Below are 20,738 nucleotides of genomic sequence, written 5' to 3'. Positions count from 1 at the left end.
CACCCTTGGATTTGTTCCTAATTATGTTTGCACAGTGATTTGCTCATTTAAAATCTCATCTGGGTCTGTTCTTCTACTCCAGAAGCCATGGACTAAAGGACAGATGTCAACTGACCTATTCAGGGTTAATGTGGACTTTATCTTTTTCAAACTTAGACCTTTGTCCATTTCCCTAGGTTGTCATCACTCATACCCTAGGGTTCCCCTCTCTCTCAAACCCCATTCGACTCCGCCTCGCGTTGGGCCATATCCGCCTCCATCTCTATGGAACCGGCGATGGCGACATATTCATCACACGCCCGCCTCCGCTGTTCTTCGGCACATGTATGTCATCATCTCTGTCACAAACAGCACAATATATCTTTTATCTGCTCCCTTCCACTCGCGTCAATCTTCGTCTACCATCACACCACGCTCTCAAACTCCAACCTAAGATATTTTAAGCAAGCATTAATTATTATTTTTCTACTATAAAGTCCTACTACAAATCTCAGAATTATTCTATAAAATCTGAATAACTTAGATTAATTTCAATTTATATTTTGTGAGCCTAATAAAATAGTTTTCGTTTTTTTCAGTTGTTTTCTTCCGTTAGATTAGCCCCTGTTCGATTCGTTAAATGGCGATTTAATCACATCTACGATAATGCTTGAGGAGAGCCAAACATTTAGCTAAACAGTTATCGGCATCAAAATTAGCTATGCCATTATTGTACTTAATGAATAATGATGCTCTTTGGCAAATGAAGCTGACGCATTTTGCAGTAAACTTGTAGATGAAGATCCAGATGATGGTGATTGTCCCCGCTCATAATGTGGACTGTCTAAAGGGGGCATGTCATGGGTGTGGAAGTCATGATCATGGGTTTTGTAGAAAGAAAATTTAGTGGTTTTTGACTCTATAGGCTTCAGATTATACAAACGCACATGATAAATGGGGAAGGCCTCCTGTGAATGATCTTAATCATAAATAAAAGGATTGATGTCACAATGTAATTTTTCACCATGATGCGAGAAATCTCTAAGCTCAAGATAATATTAATACTATGAACTTTCATAAAGACAATGATCATGGTGATAATTTTGATGCAACTAATAATAATGAGAAATTTGCCCATAATAGTGAGACATTGTTGCATCACATTTTTTTAAAAAATATTGTCTATTATAAGGAAAAGATGTAGTGCAATAAAAACAATTAGACTAACAATAAGCACTTTATGGAACATTAAATCAAAAAGATTTTGAACACAATTTTAAAGCGCTCAATGGATAGAAATGAAAACCAACTGAATTTTGCTAGCGTTGCTTCCCGTCAACGACGCCCATTATTAAGCCAAAAATAGGGTGAATTTTTTTACTTTTAAAACTGTTGTCGTTGTTGATTTCGCTTGTACAATAAAATTTTTCAAACCCTAACTTAAGATGCATAGTGATAAGTAGAGATATCGTCCAAGGGAAGCTAGTAAGGTATTGTGATATGCGTGAATAATTTGATCCTAGTTACAGAAAATTTAATCTTGAATGAAGATCAAATTACTCTAATTAGATGAAAAGTTTAGAAAAGGGGGTAGAAGAGATGAAAAGAATAGAAGAAGTAGGGAGCTCTAGATTGTCTTCGTTGATCCGGTAACACGGTTCAAAGGGGTCAATTAGAGGGGATAGAAGAAAACCTGATTTGGTTTTAGTTTATTTTGGTGGTTTTGGTATCAAAATTTACTAACTATTAGATCCTAAAGGGAATCTAATATCTCCTAAAAATCAAAATTTTTATAATTTCTTTAATGTGGAAATGGACTAGCTAGGTAAATTTCACAATCTCTCCTCTCAATCTCAATAAGGGCTTGTACATCCTGCTCGAGCCCAGAGATAATAATGATGAAGAAATTAACTTAAGAATGTCCAAATTACACTAAAAATTCAAATACAAAGAAATATAAAGCACATAACAGGTTTGATCCAGGAAGAAGATTCTCTCTTTCTTGACGTTGTGATAAGCCACTTTTGGGTTCAGTGCCTTGGTTCGGCTGTGGAAAACATGTTCCATGGATGCGAAAGCGTGTCGATCGATTCACAATCAATAATTAAACCAAAGCATTGAAAGTACCTTTTGGGGAACTCGTTCCATGCTTGTCTTTGCCTCTCCGAGATTGTTCTGAATCCTCAGGCCTCCGGCCTCTAGAAGTATCCACGCGATCACTCGGCACTTAGATCTCTACATCTTCTTGAAAATCTTGAAGATCTCCTCACCATCAAGACACTCTTCATTGGATATATTTTGCTTTGGAGGTTTTTGAGAAAACCTTAAGTGAAACATAAATAAGCAAAGGGGTTTCGTTTTCAGCACCCATGCAAGCCGGATTTGAGACGCCTCGCATCCAGACTCGTCGCAAACATCAGCTACAGAATTGACCTGATAACGACCAAGTCAACGCACCGGCATCAATCACGTGTCCACCTACACACGCCCTGTCACGCATCATGACACGTCGTCAACGACAGATCCAGAATTTCCCTTTGATGTGACACGATTACACCTCGTCAGCTTTTATTTAATGTCATTTCTCGTATTTTCTCTTTCCTCCAAGGCCTATATGTAGGCCAATGTTGGAAGAAACATTTAACGAGTTTATTTCAAGCATTGAAGTTTTTTCTTCTTGGAATACTGATGAACTCGATTTAAGGTGGTAACGATCGTTGGTGAGAACCGAGTTTCATACAATAAGTTTATTTTTTTCCTCACTTAGTATAGGCATTAAGCAAGGGTCGAACCTCAGGGAGCTTAAGTATGAGGTTAGATTGTTTGCAGGATGGGAAAGGGTGGAGATACGTATAGTGTTAGAGGGGTGATTTAGGAAGAAAACTGAGAGGAAATGACTGAAACGAGAGTGAAGTAGATTCTGGAGCAGACTATTAATATAGATATAGCTATAGTAGTGATCAATGAAGATGGTTTTGTGTGATTTGAGGAATTAAAACAAACACTATAAGGAAAGAACCTGGAGAAGAAAGGAGTAGAGCGACTAAGATTTTTCTATGAAAAGATACTACTAATTCCACTACAAAATAGGTTTAACACTTCTGAATATCCATGGAAGGCTTACAAGTAGGGAAAACGTTCAAACCAACACACACAAACCCGTTGTTGATGTCTGTCCTCGACCGGGTGATGCAAGGCCTGCTACGACGGTGCTCCTCCACTCGAATGCACTCCCGCAACACTCTTGAGCATCAAACAATGCTAGGAGTGGGCCTTGACCTCGCCCTGGTTCCTTCTGGTAGCCTGGTGCTAAGAGGAGAACAAAAAGCACCAAGAGAGAGAAAGAAAATAGTATTTGTAGGGGTTTTAGGGTTTAAAGGGTAGTTTGGTCAATTTCACATTCATAAATTATATGGAACTCAAACTCGTGCCAAACTTATACCAATTGCTAGATATGATCATTAGGAAGTTGCATTTAAAATTTCAGTGCAAAAAGATATCTATATCACAAGAATTGAAGGATCAAATGGTAGGTTTCCGCGTCACTATTTTTCGCCCTCTTTATATGGAAATTTACAGAAAACCCCCCTGTTCACTAAACTCACTGTAACTTTCTCATTTTTAACTCCACGTCCGCGTGTCATTTCCTGTCCCCTAGCATTCCAATACTCATGAAAGCGTGAGATGGCAACACTTAACCTCAAGGGTGTCAAGTGGGGTTAGCCTCGTAGATTAAGCACATAATCACATCAATTGATGCATTTTAGGGTTAGGGTGCAAATTAACATAAATGCAGTATTTCACCTTAGAATTAGCATAAGTTCATGATGTTTTTGATGAATTACTGTCTAAATCTGACACTTTTATACATGTATGCAAGGACAAATTCATGCGTATCAAATACTCGCCCCATCCTCCCCATCATGTTCTGGTTGTCGCCGCCCATGATCGCCGCCGCGCACTGCGCCCTTGGCCACCGCCCTGCGCCCTGGCCGCCCGCGCCTAGCGCTCTGGCCTCCAAGCTTTAGTTCCTTGGCTGCTTGCGCCCTTGGCCGCTGCCCCACATCCATATCGCCCCGTGCCCTAGGTCGCTGCCCCGCGCCAGGACGCCCCGCATAAGCGCCCGCTCGCACAGGCATTCGCCCGCACTGGCGCCCGCCTGCACAGGCGTCCGCCCGCATAGGCGCACGCCCCACGCAGGCGCCCGCCCGCACAGACGTCCCCCCTGTGCAGGCGCCTGCCCGCCAGGCCGCCTGCACAGGCGCTCGCCCACACAGGCCTCCCGTCCGCACAAGCGTCTGCCCCGCATAGGTGCCCGCCCCACGCATGCACCAGCCCGCACATGCCGCCTGCCTGCATAGTAATCCGCGGCCACCAGCCCACGCCCGCCGTGGCCCCGAACACCTTCGCAGCCACTGGTCGCCGCGCATACTATTTAGGTGTTGGGGCATTGTCCCGCACCCCGCAAAGGGGCGACTCCCCCCATGACCCCCCCCCAACTGACCGCCTAGTTGGATCTGCGACACCCTATCGAAGCGTACATCATTCGTTCCGCCAACGATGCGTCAAGAATTCCCCGCAGCCTCTTCACGCACTATTGAGTGCCGAGGTACTTCTACACTCTTTGGTGCCGTGTTCTTCGTCCAGTATTATTCCAGTGTTCATCCACCGCCTTCGGATTAGATTTGGATTTTGAATCTTCAAGCTAATAGATGTAATAGGCCTTTGAATCTTCTAGCGATTGCTCGTTCGAAGTTATTGATTTTGGTGCTTTGCATCACTACGGTGTTTGAAGGCAGTACTCCCGCCCTTGATGAGGAAAGGGGCTGCACCATCAGTATTTTCACCGGATTTAGTTTTCAAACTCGATCGTGTGATTTGTGGTCTGTTTTCTCCTGTCATCCCTAGTCGTCCAGTATCCAATTCCCGTCATCACCTAGCTCCGTCACATCTAGTCATGCTGCATCAAAGGGTAAATGTAAAACAATTCTTATCAGTGAGGGACAGAGGTAAAAGCTAGAAATGATAAAAAGTGAAAAAGAGAGAGAGGACACAGAGAGGCGAGAGAGATGTGGGAGTGAGATAAGTTAGATATTAAGAGACAATGGTAATAGCTCGAGAAGATGTAAATCTGCAAGCAAGAGTAGATAGAGAGGAGAAAGCAAGAGATGATAAATAGTTGTGAAAATGAGGAGATAGAGTGGGTGATGGTGAATGCAAAAGAAGATAGAGTTTTGTGACACCCTCCTCCCTCATAATCCTTATCATTTCCATCGTAATCATAACCCTTATAATCATTCTTATGATCATCATCCTCATCGTAACCCTTATAATGTTGCTTATGATCATCATGATCATTATAACCCCCGTCATCATCAATATCATAACCGTTAATATCATCTTTATTATCATCCTTAGTATCATCATCCTCATCATAACCCCTATCATCGTGCTTATGATAACCATCCCCATCACATATCTTATAATCATCATCGTTATCATAACCCGTCTCAGCATCCTTATCATCATCATCCTAATCATAACTCCACTAATCATTATCCTCATCACAACCTTTATCCTCATCCTTATGATCATCATCCTTTCCATAAACCTTATAATATTCATTTTCCTCATAACCCTTATTATCGTCATGCTCATCCTAACGCCTATCATCATCCTCATCATAACCATTATCATCATCCTTGTCACTATCATCCTCACCATAAACGTTAGCACCAGCCTTATCATTATTACCCTCATCATAACCCATGTCATCATCATTAGCATTATCCTTGTTATTATCACCCTTATCATAATCCTTATTATCATAGTTGTCATTATCACCCACATCATAACCATTATTATCATCCTTACCATTCACCTTCTCATCCTCACACGCATCATCAGCCTTATTTCATCGTCATCCGCATCATAACCCTTATAATCATCCTTGTCATCCTCGTCCCCATTACACCCACTATCATCATCCTTAACATCATGATCCTCAGTATAACCGTTATCATCATTATAAACCTTATCATTATAATCTGGATAGTAACACTTGCCATCATCCTGATAATAACCTTGATCATCATCCTCATCATATCCACTCTCGTCATCCTTGTCATAATGATCCTCATTATAACCCTTAATATCATACTTATCATTATAATCCTCACCATAACACTTATCTCCACCCATATCATAACCACTATCATTAGCCTTCTCCTCATGATACTCATTATAACCCATATCACCAATCTTATCATTGTCATCTTCGCCATAACGCTTATCAGCCTCATCATGATCATTATTCTCCTTATCAGCATAATCATCATCATAACCCTTATCAACATAATCATCATAATAACCCTTATCAGCATAATCATCATCATAAACCTTATCATCATCCCCATAATAACCTTTATCAACATCCTTATCATAACCATCCTCATCATAACTCTTATCATCCTCCTTTTCAACATAATTATCTTCATATTATATATCATCATTCTCATCGTCATTATTGTCATCATCCTCATCCTCATTATTGTCATCATCCACTTCTTACTCCTTATCATTATCTGTATGATCAGCATCATCATCACAGCCCTTATCCTCCTCATCCTCATCATTGCTGTTATTATCATCTTTATCATGATCATCCTCATGGTATTCCCTTATCATCCTCCATATGCCCGTCCTGCAAATGATACCCCTTATCGTCATCCTTATGGTCATCATCCTCATCATAAACCTTATCATCCGATTATTATCATTATCCTCGTAATAACCCTTATCATCGTCCATATGATCATCATCCTCATCATAACCCTTATCATCGTCCATATGGTCGTCAGGCTCATCATACCCCGCATCATCATCCTTATCATCTGCGTCCTCCTCGTAACCTTTCTCATCATCCTTATCCTCATCATCCTCATCCTAACCCCTATCATCGTCCTTTTGATGATCATCCTCATCATAACCCTCATCATTGTCCTTACGATCTATTCATGTTGAAATAGACTTCTAACGAAATGAGATTAAAACATAAGAGCGAGTAAAAACCTGAAAATGGATCATGCTAGGCCACGTCGCAGTCTAAATATTCAACAGAGCTTTGAATGAAGATATTTTACCATTTCCACTTCTTCAGCCTCTTCGTCCCCTCTAGTGACATCGGGCTTCTTGCCATGGAAATCGATACGCAGACTCCCTCTATGCTCTGCCCTTGAACTGAACCAAGACCGTGGCCTTCTCCTCAACTTCCACTTTGACAGGCCTTTGCTCGCCACTGAAAGTGATCTCGTCGACTCGTAGAGGAGAAAATCCGTTGCAGACCGTGTAGTCTGATAATGATGCCCCGAACGCCAGCAAACAAAAGCGACTACAGCGCCATCTTAATCTGTGGATCCTGCACCATGTACAACTGTCCCCGGTGGGTGTCTCGCTTACTTCTCAAGCCTCCTTTCCGCCTCTCTGTTTCATTGTGGGACCTTGAACTCAGTGACGATATTAGAGAGGAATTCAGAAATTCTCTCTAAAATCATCGCTCAGTTGAAGGCCCCACAATGAAAGAGAGAGGCGAGAAGGGATCTTGAGAAGTAAGCGACACCCCCACCAAGGAAAGCCGCAGATGGCGTTCGACGCTGTAGACCTTTGCTTGCTGGCGTTGGACGCTTCTTCTTCTTCTTCACAACGACACGGTCGGCGGCGACGACGGAACTTCTCCTCTGCAAGTCGCCGAGAGCACTTGGAATAGTCAGCAAAGGCCAGCCAAGGAGGAAGATTAGGAGGAGGCGACAGCTCTCGTTTCGGTGCAAGTGCGAAGAGGGAGTTTGGATATCGGTTTCCACGACAAGGAGCCCCCCGGCGGGAAGATTGATATGACCCTCCCTTCCTGCTCCGACGACGACGACCCTTCTGCGTTCTCGCAAAGAAACAGAGAGACGGAAAGAGAGAGAGAGAGAGAGAGAGAGAGAGAGAGATAGCCGACCTTGCTCTCGGTGGGACAGGTTATAAAGAAGGGGGAAGAGTGGAGGGGTCGAGGAAAACAAACACTAGACGGAGGAGGAGAGAGGTCCCTCGGATGGCCACCCTGAAGTTTCGCTCTTGGAGCGGCGTCGGTTGGCCACTTGTATGGACAGCGTTCGTTTGATCTACTCGACCGTTGCCGTAGATCCCGGGGGCGGAGGAGGTTGGAGTGGAGGTCTGTTATAGGCGTTGGATCTGAGCGCGGTTCTTTCTTTCCCGGTCTTTCTCGCTTGCTCTCTTTACCTCTCTCTCTCTATCTCTTTTTCTTTCTCTCGATCTCTTTTGCCCGCTTTCGCGCTCTCTTCTCTTGCTCTCTTTCTCTCTTTATTTCTCTTGCTCTCCTTCTCGCTTTATTTCTCTTGATCTCTTTCGCTCTCTCTTTCTCTCTCTCGCTCTCTTTCTGGTATAGGCGTTGGATCTGCGCCAGGTTCTTTCTTTCTCCCGCTCTCTCGCTCTCTCTTTCTCTGTTTCTCTCTCTCGCTCTCTTTCTGGTATAGGCGTTGGATCTGCGCCAGGTTCTTTCTTTCTCTCGCTCTCTCCCTCTCTCTTTCTCTGTTTCTCTCTCTCGCTCTCTTTCTGGTATAGGCGTTGGATCTGCGCCAGGTTCTTTCTTTCTCTCGCTCTCTCCCTCTCTCTTTCTCTGTTTCTCTCTCTCTCGCTCTCTTTCTGGTATAGGCGTTGGATCTGCGCCAGGTTCTTTCTTTCGCTCCCTCTCTCCCTCTCTCTTTCTCTGTTTCTCTCTCTCGCTCTCTTTCTCGTATAAGCGTTGGATCTGCGCCAGGTTCTTTCTTTCTCTCGCTCTCTCCCTCTCTCTTTCTCTGTTTCTCTCTCTCGCTCTCTTTCTGGTATAAGCGTTGGATCTGCGCCAGGTTCTTTCCCTCGCTCTCTCGCTCGGTCGCTCTCTCGCTCTCGTTATCTCCTTTTCGCGCTCTCTCTCTCTATATATCTCGCTCTCTCTTTCTCTGTTTCTCTCTCTCGCTCTCTTTCTGGTATAAGCCTTGGATCGGCGCCAGGCTCTTTCTTTCCCTCGCTCTCTCGCTCTCGCGCTCTCTCCTTTTTTCGCTCTCTCTCTCTCGCTCTCTTGCGCTGTTTCTCTCTCTTTCTCTCGCCCTCTCTCGCTCTCTTGTTCTGTTTCTCTCTCTTGCGGTCTCTCTCAATCCCAAAGGAACTCTCGTTCGACACCTCCCTCTCTCTCTCTCGTGCTCTTCTTCTCTCCTCCTATCGAGCTCTCATCCCACACCTTCTCATCCCTCTCTCTTTTGTGCTCTCTTTCTCTCTCTTTTGGCCTCTCCCTCTCGCTCTTATTCGATATTTAGACTTCTGGTGTAAATAATGCAGATTCACCCGGCGACCAAAATCCTGTTATCCTAGCAATCCACGGTTCGTCGCCTCGTGTCTTCCGGCGATCAAATCAGGAAAAATGCGACAATAAAATATGAAAAATTAGATTCCGAAAGAAGATCAGCATTCAGCTCAAACATCGAATAAGCTCACACAGTAAATGGCCGATTAAAGAAGTGCTCTGTGGGTGGAGCTCTTCTTGTACCCTTGTTTTAACATTCCACTTGCATCCATGATTGCACGTAAAGACTCCGAAAGACACCAAGTACAGTTTTCTTACGTACCTGAAAACTAAAAAAAATACAAACTCGGCACAAATAAAAGCACCGCAGAGATAATTTGAGCTACAAAACACTTTTCTCTCTGCATCCCTAGAACCGAATGGAAACCCCACTTACTTACTAATAAATCTGCGCAAACGAGACAGACGCGACACAAACTTAACGGCCTATTCAAGCCACCATGTAACGTGAGTGAAATTCGAACGCAATTCAACGTTGAATTGACAATTCACGTAATTCTCCCTTGACCTGCGGTCACGGTTAGTGAATGAGAGGCGTTAGCTGAAAATTCGAGAATTAAGATCATCTCCGCAACGTTTTCCCGGGAGAAACTATGGTTTCCTGTACTTCAAAATTATGATTCTATATGGTCCCAGTGATGACCGCGAAGCGCCAAACTTATTAATCCTAACCAACTGGGGCGGAAAAATGACGACCTTTTTAAAATGCGCAAACAGATGCGTTGAACAGCCGAGAACGAGAGAGACGAAGACGATGCCAAAGATACAAGCCCAGAAGGAAAACTTCCGATTCGCCAGTCCAGGAAGGAAAACTTCCGGCTTCCAGGTCTGAGCAAGCCACGGTTCATCGCCTCGCGGCTTCCGCCAATCGAATCAGAAAAAAATCGACGGTGAAATCGACAAATTTGCTTCTGAAAGAAGAACAGCATTCAGCAAAGTCATCGAAATATAAAATGACAGCATTCCGAGAAATTCGAGCGCCGAACATGTCCTCTTCGATCCTTCCCTGCCGGCCACGACGGAAAGATTTGAATTCCTTCTCGCATTTTAGACAAACTTCATATATGCATATTCCCTTATTGGGCTTTAAATATCCGTCTAGCTTTTGGAACGAAACTCTTTATTGGCGCAAACTCTTTAAATATCTAGATCCGCTGGCCCAATAACGGAGGAAAGAGGCGCAAACCTTTTGGAAATAACACAAAGTTGGATAATAAAACTAGAGATGGGAAATTCGTATTCTGTCCTCTACGAACGAACAGGTCAAACATGTGATTTGTTGGCGTTTGTTTTGGTTTGCGTTTCCAACTGTGTGCTTTGTGAAAAACATGTGATCCTGTAGTAAGGTGTTCATTCTCCTTCAATTTTTCCTAAATCCATGTTATTAAATCTTGAAACGATTTATTTCACTTTTATGAAGAATTTAAGCTTCTCTTGGCTGTATGGTATTTTATTATAATTCTTAGACAATATTTTCATGGATAAAATAATTTAACGTCAGCAATTAGTTATTTAGATTAAATATTTTTCAATATTTGAAGGGGTTTACTATTTTTTTATATGATATTCTGAATTTTTATGGATTTTATTTATTTTTTATAGAACTTTCTAAAATTACATTCATTAGGAAAATTGCTTTATAATTCATAAAATATATTTAAAATTTATTTAATGAATTTCTAATTATTATTTGAATTTTTCAGCTCCTAGGAGTTAGTGCCATGTATTCAATCTGTCATACAAGTTTTTTCTTGAAGAACAGAAAAAATTGGATGGCTCAGATCGCTTCTAATTAAAACGATGTATCTAATGATCTAGAAGGGATTTTCAGTTGAAATATTGAGGTTAGTTCCACATTTCCCGCATTTATCCATCCACCGTGTTGGATCTATAAATAGAACCCCGGTCGAAACTGCTATGCACCTTCTTATCTACTGCGCTGATAAACTTAGGAACCTTTGTCGAGATCTTGTTTAAAAAAGACACCCTTGGATTTGTTCCTAATTATGTTTGCACAGTGATTTGCTCATTTAAAATCTCATCTGGGTCTGTTCTTCTACTCCAGAAGCCATGGACTAAAGGACAGATGTCAACTGACCTATTCAGGGTTAATGTGGACTTTATCTTTTTCAAACTTAGACCTTTGTCCATTTCCCTAGGTTGTCATCACTCATACCCTAGGGTTCCCCTCTCTCTCAAACCCCATTCGACTCCGCCTCGCGTTGGGCCATATCCGCCTCCATCTCTATGGAACCGGCGATGGCGACATATTCATCACACGCTCTCGCTCCGCTGTTCTTCGGCACATGTATGTCATCATCTCTGTCACAAACAGCACAATATATCTTTTATCTGCTCCCTTCCACTCGCGTCAATCTTCGTCTACCATCACACCACGCTCTCAAACTCCAACCTAAGATATTTTAAGCAAGCATTAATTATTATTTTTCTACTATAAAGTCCTACTACAAATCTCAGAATTATTCTATAAAATCTGAATAACTTAGATTAATTTCAATTTATATTTTGTGAGCCTCATAAAATAGTTTTCGTTTTTTTCAGTTGTTTTCTTCCGTTAGATTAGCCCCTGTTCGATTCGTTAAATGGCGACGAATCACATCTACGATAATGCTTGAGGAGAGCCAAACATTTAGCTAGACAGTTATCGGCATCAAAATTAGCTATGCCATTATTGTACTTAATGAATAATGATGCTCTTTGGCAAATGAAGCTGACGCATTTTGCAGTAAACTTGTAGATGAAGATCCAGATGATGGTGATTGCCCCCACTCATAATGTGGACTGTCTAAAGGGGGGTTGGCATTACTGTGTAAGTCATGATCATGGGATTTGTAGATAGAAAAATTAGGGGTCGTTGACTGTGTAGATTTCAGATGATATGAACGCACATGATAATTGGGGAAGGCCTCATGTGAATGATCACAATCATACATATAAGGATTGATGTCACAATGTATTTTTTCACCATGATGCAAGAAATCTCTATGATCAAGAAAATATTCATATTGTGAACTTTTATGAAGACAATGGTCATGGTGATAATCTTGATGCTACTCATGATAATGAGAACTTTGCCCATAACAGTGAGACATGGTTGCTTCATATGGTTCGAAAATATTGTCTATTATAAGCAATAAAATGCTGTGCAAGAATATAATATTAGATTAAAAATAATCACTTTATAAAAAATTAAATCAAAAAGATTATGAAGAAAATTTTAAAGCACTGAATTTATAAAAATGAAAACCAACTGAATTTGCTTAGCGTGGCTTCCCCGTCAACGGCGCCCATTATTAAGCCAAAAATAGGGGTGAATTTTTTTACTTTTAAAACTGTTGTCGTTGTTGATTTCGCTTGTACAATAAAATTTTTCAAACCCTAACTTAAGATGCATAGTGATAAGTAGAGATATCGTCCAAGGGAAGCTAGTAAGGTATTGTGATATGCGTGAATAATTTGATCCTAGTTACAGAAAATTTAATCTTGAATGAAGATCAAATTACTCTAATTAGATGAAAAGTTTAGAAAAGGGGGTAGAAGAGATGAAAAGAATAGAAGAAGTAGGGAGCTCTAGATTGTCTTCGTTGATCCGGTAACACGGTTCAAAGGGGTCAATTAGAGGGGATAGAAGAAAACCTGATTTGGTTTTAGTTTATTTTGGTGGTTTTGGTATCAAAATTTACTAACTATTAGATCCTAAAGGGAATCTAATATCTCCTAAAAATCAAAATTTTTATAATTTCTTTAATGTGGAAATGGACTAGCTAGGTAAATTTCACAATCTCTCCTCTCAATCTCAATAAGGGCTTGTACATCCTGCTCGAGCCCAGAGATAATAATGATGAAGAAATTAACTTAAGAATGTCCAAATTACACTAAAAATTCAAATACAAAGAAATATAAAGCACATAACAGGTTTGATCCAGGAAGAAGATTCTCTCTTTCTTGACGTTGTGATAAGCCACTTTTGGGTTCAGTGCCTTGGTTCGGCTGTGGAAAACATGTTCCATGGATGCGAAAGCGTGTCGATCGATTCACAATCAATAATTAAACCAAAGCATTGAAAGTACCTTTTGGGGAACTCGTTCCATGCTTGTCTTTGCCTCTCCGAGATTGTTCTGAATCCGTTCAGGCCTCCGGCCTCTAGAAGTATCCACGCGATCACTCGGCACTTAGATCTCTACATCTTCTTGAAAATCTTGAAGATCTCCTCACCATCAAGACACTCTTCATTGGATATATTTTGCTTTGGAGGTTTTTTGAGAAAACCCTTAAGTGAAATATAAATAAGGAAAGGGGTTTCGTTTTAAGCACCCATGCAAGCCTGATTTGAGACGCCTCGCATCCAGACTCGTCGCAAACATCAGCTACAGAATTGACCTGATAACGACCAAGTCAACGCACCGGCATCAATCACGTGTCCACCTACACACGTCCTGTCACGCATCATGACACGTCGTCAACGACAGATCCAGAATTTCCCTTTGATGTGACACGATTACACCTCGTCAGCTTTTATTTAATGTCATTTCTCGTATTTTCTCTTTCCTCCAAGGCCTATATGTAGGCCAATGTTGGAAGAAACATTTAACGAGTTTATTTCAAGCATTGAAGTTTTTTCTTCTTGGAATACTGATGAACTCGATTTAAGGTGGTAACGATCGTTGGTGAGAACCGAGTTTCATACAATAAGTTTATTTTTTTCCTCACTTAGTATAGGCATTAAGCAAGGGTCGAACCTCAGGGAGCTTAAGTATGAGGTTAGATTGTTTGCAGGATGGGAAAGGGTGGAGATACGTATAGTGTTAAAGGGGTGATTTAGGAAGAAAACTGAGAGGAAATGACTGAAACGAGAGTGAAGTAGATTCTGGAGCAGACTATTAATATAGATATAGCTATAGTAGTGATCAATGAAGATGGTTTTGTGTGATTTGAGGAATTAAAACAAACACTATAAGGAAAGAACCTGGAGAAGAAAGGAGTAGAGCGACTAAGATTTTTCTATGAAAAGATACTACTAATTCCACTACAAAATAGGTTTAACACTTCTGAATATCCATGGAAGGCTTACAAGTAGGGAAAACGTTCAAACCAACACACACAAACCCGTTGTTGATGTCTGTCCTCGACCGGGTGATGCAAGGCCTGCTACGACGGTGCTCCTCCAGTCGAATGCACTCCCGCAACACTCTTGAGCATCAAACAATGCTAGGAGTGGGCCTTGACCTCGCCCTGGTTCCTTCTGGTAGCCTGGTGCTAAGAGGAGAACAAAAAGCACCAAGAGAGAGAAAGAAAATAGTATTTGTAGGGGTTTTAGGGTTTAAAGGGTAGTTTGGTCAATTTCACATTCATAAATTATATGGAACTCAAACTCGTGCCAAACTTATACCAATTGCTAGATATGATCATTAGGAAGTTGCATTTAAAATTTCAGTGCAAAAAGATATCTATATCACAAGAATTGAAGGATCAAATGGTAGGTTTCCGCGTCACTATTTTTCGCCCTCTTTATATGGAAATTTACAGAAAACCCCCCTGTTCACTAAACTCACTGTAACTTTCTCATTTTTAACTCCACGTCCGTGTCATTTCCTGTCCCTAGCATTCCAATACTCATGAAAGCGTGAGATGGCAACACTTAACCTCAAGGGTGTCAAGTGGGGTTAGCCTCGTAGATTAAGCACATAATCACATCAATTGATGCATTTTAGGGTTAGGGTGCAAATTAACATAAATGCAGTATTTCACCTTAGAATTAGCATAAGTTCATGATGTTTTTGATGAATTACTGTCTAAATCTGACACTTTTATACATGTATGCAAGGACAAATTCATGCGTATCAAATACTCGCCCCATCCTCCCCATCATGTTCTGGTTGTCGCCGCCATGATCGCCGCCACAAGACTGCGCCTTGGCCACCGCCTGCGCCTGGCCGCCGCGCCTAGCGCCTGGCCTCAAGCTTTAGTTCCTTGGCTGCTTGCGCCCTGGCCGCTGCCCCACATCCATATCGCCCCGTGCCCTAGGTCGCTGCCCCGCGCCAGGACGCCCCGCATAAGCGCCCTCTCGCACAGGCATTCGCCCGCACTGGCGCCCGCCTGCACAGGCGTCCGCCCGCATAGGCGCACGCCCCACGCAGGCGCCGCCGCCGCACAGACGTCCCCTGTGCAGGCGCCTGCCCGCCAGGCCGCCTGCACAGGCGCTCGCCCACACAGGCCTCCCGTCCGCACAAGCGTCTGCCCCGCATAGGTGCCCGCCCCACGCATGCACCAGCCCGCACATGCCGCCTGCCTGCATAGTAATCCGCGGCCACCAGCCCACGCCCGCCGTGGCCCCGAACACCTTCGCAGCCACTGGTCGCCGCGCATACTATTTAGGTGTTGGGGCATTGTCCCGCACCCCGCAAAGGGGCGACTCCCCCCCTGACCCCCCCCCCCCCAACCGCCCAGTTGGATCTGCGCCACCCCCTCGAAGCGTACATCATTCGTTCCGCCAACGATGCGTCAAGAATTCCCCGCAGCCTCTTCACGCACTATTGAGTGCCGAGGTACTTCTACACTCTTTGGTGCCGTGTTCTTCGTCCAGTATTATTCCAGTGTTCATCCACCGCCTTCGGATTAGATTTGGATTTTGAATCTTCAAGCTAATAGATGTAATAGGCCTTTGAATCTTCTAGCGATTGCTCGTTCGAAGTTATTGATTTTGGTGCTTTGCATCACTACGGTGTTTGAAGGCAGTACTCCCGCCCTTGATGAGGAAAGGGGCTGCACCATCAGTATTTTCACCGGATTTAGTTTTCAAACTCGATCGTGTGATTTGTGGTCTGTTTTCTCCTGTCATCCCTAGTCGTCCAGTATCCAATTCCCGTCATCACCTAGCTCCGTCACATCTAGTCATGCTGCATCAAAGGGTAAATGTAAAACAATTCTTATCAGTGAGGGACAGAGGTAAAAGCTAGAAATGATAAAAAGTGAAAAAGAGAGAGAGGACACAGAGAGGCGAGAGAGATGTGGGAGTGAGATAAGTTAGATATTAAGAGACAATGGTAATAGCTCGAGAAGATGTAAATCTGCAAGCAAGAGTAGATAGAGAGGAGAAAGCAAGAGATGATAAATAGTTGTGAAAATGAGGAGATAGAGTGGGTGATGGTGAATGCAAAAGAAGATAGAGTTTTGTGACACCCTCCTCCCTCATAATCCTTATCATTTCCATCGTAATCATAACCCTTATAATCATTCTTATGATCATCATCCTCATCGTAACCCTTATAATGTTGCTTATGATCATCATGCTCATTATAACCCCCGTCATCATCAATATCATAACCGTTAATATCATCTTTATTATCATCCTTAGTATCATCATCCTCATCATAACCCCTATCATCGTGCTTATGATAACCATCCCCATCACATATCTTATAATCATCATCGTTATCATAACCCGTCTCAGCATCCTTATCATCATCATCCTAATCATAACTCCACTAATCATTATCCTCATCACAACCTTTATCCTCATCCTTATGATCATCATCCTTTCCATAAACCTTATAATATTCATTTTCCTCATAACCCTTATTATCGTCATGCTCATCCTAACGCCTATCATCATCCTCATCATAACCATTATCATCATCCTTGTCACTATCATCCTCACCATAAACGTTAGCACCAGCCTTATCATTATTACCCTCATCATAACCCATGTCATCATCATTAGCATTATCCTTGTTATTATCACCCTTATCATAATCCTTATTATCATAGTTGTCATTATCACCCACATCATAACCATTATTATCATCCTTACCATTCACCTTCTCATCCTCACACGCATCATCAGCCTTATTTCATCGTCATCCGCATCATAACCCTTATAATCATCCTTGTCATCCTCGTCCCCATTACACCCACTATCATCATCCTTAACATCATGATCCTCAGTATAACCGTTATCATCATTATAAACCTTATCATTATAATCTGGATAGTAACACTTGCCATCATCCTGATAATAACCTTGATCATCATCCTCATCATATCCACTCGTCATCCTTGTCATAATGATCCTCATTATAACCCTTAATATCATACTTATCATTATAATCCTCACCATAACACTTATCTCCACCCATATCATAACCACTATCATTAGCCTTCTCCTCATGATACTCATTATAACCCATATCACCAATCTTATCATTGTCATCTTCGCCATAACGCTTTATCAGCCTCATCATGATCATTATTCTCCTTATCAGCATAATCATCATCATAACCCTTATCAACATAATCATCATAATAACCCTTATCAGCATAATCATCATCATAAACCTTATCATCATCCCCATAATAACCTTTATCAACATCCTTATCATAACCATCCTCATCATAACTCTTATCATCCTCCTTTTCAACATAATTATCTTCATATTATATATCATCATTCTCATCGTCATTATTGTCATCATCCTCATCCTCATTATTGTCATCATCCACATCTTACCCCTTATCATTATCTGTATGATCAGCATCATCATCACAGCCCTTATCCTCCTCATCCTCATCATTGCTGTTATTATCATCTTTATCATGATCATCCTCATGGTATTCCCTTATCATCCTCCATATGCCTGTCCTGCAAATGATACCCCTTATCGTCATCCTTATGGTCATCATCCTCATCATAAACCTTATCATCCGATTATTATCATTATCCTCGTAATAACCCTTATCATCGTCCATATGATCATCATCCTCATCATAACCCTTATCATCGTCCATATGGTCGTCAGGCTCATCATACCCCGCATCATCATCCTTATCATCTGCGTCCTCCTCGTAACCTTTCTCATCATCCTTATCCTCATCATCCTCATCCTAACCCCTATCATCGTCCTTTTGATGATCATCCTCATCATAACCCTCATCATTGTCCTTACGATCTATTCATGTTGAAATAGACTTCTAACGAAATGAGATTAAAACATAAGAGCGAGTAAAAACCTGAAAATGGATCATGCTAGGCCACGTCGCAGTCTAAATATTCAACAGAGCTTTGAATGAAGATATTTTACCATTTCCACTTCTTCAGCCTCTTCGTCCCCTCTAGTGACATCGGGCTTCTTGCCATGGAAATCGATACGCAGACTCCCTCTATGCTCTGCCCTTGAACTGAACCAAGACCGTGGCCTTCTCCTCAACTTCCACTTTGACAGGCCTTTGCTCGCCACTGAAAGTGATCTCGTCGACTCGTAGAGGAGAAAATCCGTTGCAGACCGTGTAGTCTGATAATGATGCCCCGAACGCCAGCAAACAAAAGCGACTACAGCGCCATCTTAATCTGTGGATCCTGCACCATGTACAACTGTCCCCGGTGGGTGTCTCGCTTACTTCTCAAGCCTCCTTTCCGCCTCTCTGTTTCATTGTGGGACCTTGAACTCAGTGACGATATTAGAGAGGAATTCAGAAATTCTCTCTAAAATCATCGCTCAGTTGAAGGCCCCACAATGAAAGAGAGAGGCGAGAAGGGATCTTGAGAAGTAAGCGACACCCCCACCAAGGAAAGCCGCAGATGGCGTTCGACGCTGTAGACCTTTGCTTGCTGGCGTTGGACGCTTCTTCTTCTTCTTCTTCACAACGACACGGTCGGCGGCGACGACGGAACTTCTCCTCTGCAAGTCGCCGAGAGCACTTGGAATAGTCAGCAAAGGCCAGCCAAGGAGGAAGATTAGGAGGAGGCGACAGCTCTCGTTTCGGTGCAAGTGCGAAGAGGGAGTTTGGATATCGGTTTCCACGACAAGGAGCCCCCCGGCGGGAAGATTGATATGACCCTCCCTTCCTGCTCCGACGACGACGACCCTTCTGCGTTCTCGCAAAGAAACAGAGAGACGGAAAGAGAGAGAGAGAGAGAGAGAGAGAGAGAGAGAGATAGCCGACCTTGCTCTCGGTGGGACAGGTTATAAAGAAGGGGGAAGAGTGGAGGGGTCGAGGAAAACAAACACTAGACGGAGGAGGAGAGAGGTCCCTCGGATGGCCACCCTGAAGTTTCGCTCTTGGAGCGGCGTCGGTTGGCCACTTGTATGGACAGCGTTCGTTTGATCTACTCGACCGTTGCCGTAGATCCCGGGGGCGGAGGAGGTTGGAGTGGAGGTCTGTTATAGGCGTTGGATCTGAGCGCGGTTCTTTCTTTCCCGGTCTTTCTCGCTTGCTCTCTTTACCTCTCTCTCTCTATCTCTTTTTCTTTCTCTCGATCTCTTTTGCCCGCTTTCGCGCTCTCTTCTCTTGCTCTCTTTCTCTCTTTATTTCTCTTGCTCTCCTTCTCGCTTTATTTCTCTTGATCTCTTTCGCTCTCTCTTTCTCTCTCTCGCTCTCTTTCTGGTATAGGCGTTGGATCTGCGCCAGGTTCTTTCTTTCTCCCGCTCTCTCGCTCTCTCTTTCTCTGTTTCTCTCTCTCGCTCTCTTTCTGGTATAGGCGTTGGATCTGCGCCAGGTTCTTTCTTTCTCTCGCTCTCTCCCTCTCTCTTTCTCTGTTTCTCTCTCTCGCTCTCTTTCTGGTATAAGCGTTGGATCTGCGCCAGGTTCTTTCTTTCTCTCGCTCTCTCTCTCTCTCTCTCTCTCTCTCTCTCTCTCTCTCTCTCTCTCTCTCTCTCTCTCTCTCTCTCTCTCTCTCTCTCTCTCTCTCTCTCTCTCTCTCTCTCTCTCTCTCTCTCTCTCTCTCTCTCTCTCTCTCTCTCTCTCTCTCTCTCTCTCTCTCTCTCTCTCTCTCTCTCTCTCTCTCTCTCTCTCTCTCTCTCTCTCTCTCTCTCTCTCTCTCTCTCTCTCTCTCTCCCTCTCTCTCTCTCTCTCTCTCTCTCTCTCTCCCTCTCTCTCTCTCTCTCTCTCTCTCTCCCTCTATTTCTCTCTATCCCTCTCTCCCTCTCTCTCTCTCTCTCTATCCCTCTCTCCCTCTCTCTCTCGGTCTAACTCACTCTTGGTATATATCTCTCTCTAGATCTCACTATATCCATCTATCTCTCTCTCTATCTGTCTATCTATCTCTCTCTCGTTCTCTTTCGCTCTGTCTCTCTATCTCTTTCTTTCTCTTCTGCTCTTTCGCTCTCTCTCGCTCTCTCTTATTCTCTCTCTCACACACTCGCTCTCTCTCTTTCTCTTTTTCTCTCTTTCGCTCACTCTCTCGCTCGCTCTCTCTCTGTTTCTCTTTTTCTCTCTTTCGCTCACTCTCTCGCTCGCTCTCTCTGTTTCTCTTTTTCTCTCTTTCGCTCACTCTCTCGCTCGCTCTCTCTCTGTTTCTCTTTTTCTCTCTTTCGCTCACTCTCTCGCTCGCTCTCTCTCTCTC

At 43.0% G+C, this 20,738-nt stretch overlaps 2 long non-coding RNA genes across 2 annotated transcripts; both read right to left on the bottom strand.

The window, feature by feature from the left end:
- Positions 1 to 4,669: 4,669 nt before the first annotated feature.
- On the bottom strand, positions 4,670 to 7,539 carry LOC144709889 (uncharacterized). Its single transcript, XR_013583140.1, has 2 exons — positions 7,122 to 7,539; positions 4,670 to 4,939 (listed from the first exon to the last, which is right to left on the bottom strand). It is a non-coding gene; the product is annotated as an uncharacterized LOC144709889 (long non-coding RNA).
- An 8,487-nt stretch (positions 7,540 to 16,026) lies between these two features.
- LOC144709877 (uncharacterized) lies at positions 16,027 to 19,640 on the bottom strand. Its single transcript, XR_013583134.1, has 2 exons — positions 18,478 to 19,640; positions 16,027 to 16,296 (listed from the first exon to the last, which is right to left on the bottom strand). It is a non-coding gene; the product is annotated as an uncharacterized LOC144709877 (long non-coding RNA).
- Positions 19,641 to 20,738: the final 1,098 nt, after the last annotated feature.

This window comes from Wolffia australiana, chromosome 11, assembly GCF_029677425.1.
Source record: "Wolffia australiana isolate 7733 chromosome 11, ASM2967742v1".
In the NCBI taxonomy this organism is placed as follows: domain Eukaryota; kingdom Viridiplantae; phylum Streptophyta; class Magnoliopsida; order Alismatales; family Araceae; genus Wolffia; species Wolffia australiana.
Note: the sequence above shows the minus strand (reverse complement) of the source record. Positions and strands in the feature narration are given on the sequence as shown.